The following is a 3,765-nucleotide window of genomic DNA, read 5'->3' as shown; positions in this document are numbered from 1 at the left end:
ATTAATTGTCAGATTCAACAGAAGATCTCTTTGTTTCTTGGGACCTAGAACAAGCATCTCTGTTTTGTCTGAGTTTAAAAGTAGAACATTTGCAGCCATCCACTTCCTTATGTCTGAAACACAGGCTTCCAGGGTAATTTTGGGGCTTCACCATGTTTCATCAAAATGTACAGCTGTGTGTCATCCGCACAGCAGTGAAAGTTAACATCATGTTTCCGAATGACATCACCAAGAGGTAAAATATATAGTGAAAACAATAGTGGTCCTAAAACGGAGCCTTGAGGAACACCGAAATTTACCGTTGATTTGTCAGAGGATAACCCTAACCCTAACCCTAACCATCCACAGAGACAAACTGATATCTTTCCGACAGATAAGATCTAAACCAGGCCAGAACTTGTACGTGTAGACCAATTTGGGTTTCCAATCTCTCCAAAAGAATGTGGTGATCGATGGTATCAAAGCAGCACTAAGGTCTAGGAGCATGAGGACAGATGCAAAGCCTCGGTCTGACGCCATTATAAGGTCATTTACTACCTTCACAAGTGCAGTCTATCTTTTTGGTTCCAGGTAGAACCATTTTGGGTTCCATGCAGAACCCTTTCCACAGGCGGGACAGCCGAAGAACCCTTTTAGGTTCTAGATAGCACCTTTTTTTTTCTAAGAGTGTAACTTCTGAACCTGAAGAGAGAACACCAGACCACTTCTTCATTGCAAGCTGACTACAGTCGTCACCTGCCCCAATCCTCTGAATGTTGCCCAGTGTTCTCAGCTATGCCCGTCCAATCTCCACCACCCACACCTTCACCATGGCCCCTAGCCCACTTCAGACCCCACATGGCTCCTGATCACAACCTGCCCATGGAGGGGGCCATACGGACCAAGCTCACCCAGCAGCTGGAGCCAGAACACCTGGAAGTCCACAACGAGAGCCACATGCACGCCGTGCCCCCTGGATACGAGTCCCACTTCCGAGTCCTGGTGGTCAGCCCACGATTCGACTGCCTCTCACTGCTACAGCGCCACCGCCTTCTCAACGAGACCCTAGCCGAGGAGCTGAGGACCTGTATCCACACGCTGGCCATCCAGGCCAAGACACCCCAGCAGTGGGGCAGCAACCCCAGTACAGCCAAGAGCCCACCCTGCATGGGAGGATCCAAGGAGGACCACACGGTGGAGGAGAAACTCAAGGCTGGATGGGACTGACCAGCGAAACTCAGCAGTCATCAACCCTGGTTCTAGAGAGTAACAGCCTGTGCAGGCTTTGGTGCCAGCACTAACTCATCTATTACAATGTGTTGTCTGTTCAAGACCTTGATTAGTTTAATCAGGTCTGGAACAAAAACATGCATGCCCATATGCCTGCAGTTAAAGATGGTGTCTATTAACATTGTTGTAAACTAGTGTGATATCATTTCATTACTGCTTGAAAGGTTGTTTCTAAATGAGCAGCATCACTTCGGTCTCTTGGCAATTTAATTCAAGAAGAGTTTGGTTTTAGATTAGACTTTAGTGGCCATCACTAGAATGTCTCAAGATCTTGTAGTTCAGTAGTATGTGGTACATTGAACTATATGATATGATATGAAGTGATGGAGTGTGTCTGTTTTGTCTGAAAATTAAATGTCTCGTATGTGAGGGCAGAAGTACAAGAAGTCAAGACAGAATAAAGAATATGTTTTCTCAGGTGCATTGGGGCAGTTTTGTGGTTGGCATTATTTATTACATTATTTATATCATTATACACATTTTATGAAATATTGCATGTCATGTTTTTGTTTAGCATACTACCTTTGCATACACATCTGCAATATAGGTTTAAAAAATTGCTGTGTTTTGATTTTGTAATGGAACTCTAAATGTAGTACTAATGTTACCACATGAGGGCAGTATGTGCAAATGTTCTGTTAATGTGAAGTACAGCGTTGACAGAGTGATGACACATGGCTTCCTTATTTCCCTATGACACTGCCTTTCATCAATTCTTCAATACAGTAATTATTAAATCCCATAAAACTTTTTATTTCATTTCTCACCATAACAAAATGTCAGTGTTATAGCAACAGGGGATAATCACTCAAATTGTGGAATATAAAGTGTTGGTTAATAGAGGTGGTCAAACTCGATTGTCTTAACTCACATACAGGGTGTATCATAGTTCACTTACTTCCTTATCAATTTGACTTATTAGCCTGTCTTCTCTAATTATTGTGGATGGCTTAGGGCCAGAAGACAGGGTGAAAGATGTTGGTGGTTCTCAGAGTGACATATCCTAACCCCATCATGGCCGTGTGTTTCTATTTCTGTCTCGGCTGTATGTGTCAACGTGAAGGTCCTCTTGTCCTACCCTCAACCCCAGGACCTGCCAAAATATCTGTTATTACAAAAACATGTAAGAGTAATGGCACGAAAAACATTGTTGGTGATAGCCCAAACAAACAGTGAACGAACATCTTTTCCCAATGTGTTGTTTTTCCGATAAATTAGTAAGCATTTTAATGTTTTAGGAGGTTTTATTGAAATATTTCAGTACATCAACAAACAGGATAACTTTAAAATATGCAACTAAATCAACAATATTCAACAGACCCAAAACAACCATCCAAGCGGCCATTTTTCCCATACATTTTCAAAGTGCTGAAAAGCTCATAAAGATGGTCCTTATTGAATGTGGAGTCAACTCAAGGTTGACTTCTACAAACGTCCCTGTCTGGAATAGACGACCTGTCAGGCCTTACAAAAGGCCCTGTAAGGAAGGTGAACAACTGGTGACACTGGTTTGAAAAAGGAAAACAGTAACACAACCATTTTATGACCCTTTCTATTAGAGTCAGGCCTCAGGGGGCGGCGTAAACTACTACACGGGCAAAAAGCGAAGGGTGAAGGCAATTGCAATAAAGTCTACTGCCTCGAGAAGCAAAGACTTGTCTCTGCAAATTACATTTACCTGTCACAAGTCCAGGTGCTGTTATGAGGGAGTGGAGAGGAGGACACGTCAACCATTTTAAACCAGCATAGCATAGTGCTGTTGCAACAAAAATGCCGAAGTTGATTGGTTGATATCCGTCATGAGTTGTTATGAGATGAGAGTTTGTAGAGTTTATTGAACTGCTAGTTCACAACTCAATCAGAAAATTCTGACGATATATAGGTAGCATGGGTTAGGGTCAATTGCTTTCCAATTGGTAATACTTTGAAATGTATTCATTTAAAACTACAAGTAATGCTGACATATAATGTGTTATCTTCAATTCATGAACTGAATGGAAATTAAATTAATGGATGGACAATATTAAAAACTAAAACAAATTACAGCCAACTCTGGTAGATAGGCGGCTTTCCCTCTGGCTGGTCCCTGGTGATGATGGATCATTCAGGGGGTCCCGGGTTGCCCACGTGTCCCGGTCTGGGTCAGTGGGAACCCACCTCACTGGTAGCCTGCTCTACGTCAGAGCCAGGAGTGATGGTGCCAGGCCGGGCTGGGACCCTGGGCAAGGCAGGGTTCCCGCGATGGCCCCTGATTTACCTTGTCATGTGGAGTCAGCGAACCATGCACACCAAAAGTCATCATCACACAAAGGAAGTAGTCTGCGTGGCACAGTAAAATGTTACTCAATTTCATAATTTCGTTTGAGTTTGGGATTGAGTAGATATTTTTACACAACGGAACATTTGTCTTTCTTGGGTTGAAAAAGGAAAAAACAATCGATATGACCTGCTTATTTTATGACTGGAGTTTGTGAAGAGGTCAAATGTTCTTGCACC

General features: G+C 42.8%; 1 pseudogene; it reads left to right on the top strand.

The window, feature by feature from the left end:
- Positions 1-752: 752 nt before the first annotated feature.
- LOC111958900 (bolA-like protein 1) lies at positions 753-1,222 on the top strand (annotated as a pseudogene).
- The last annotated feature ends 2,543 nt before the right edge of the window (positions 1,223-3,765 follow it).

Source organism: Salvelinus sp. IW2-2015, linkage group LG35 (genome assembly GCF_002910315.2).
Source record: "Salvelinus sp. IW2-2015 linkage group LG35, ASM291031v2, whole genome shotgun sequence".
In the NCBI taxonomy this organism is placed as follows: Eukaryota; Metazoa; Chordata; class Actinopteri; order Salmoniformes; family Salmonidae; genus Salvelinus; species Salvelinus sp. IW2-2015.
This window is presented reverse-complemented; position numbering and strand designations above follow the sequence as displayed.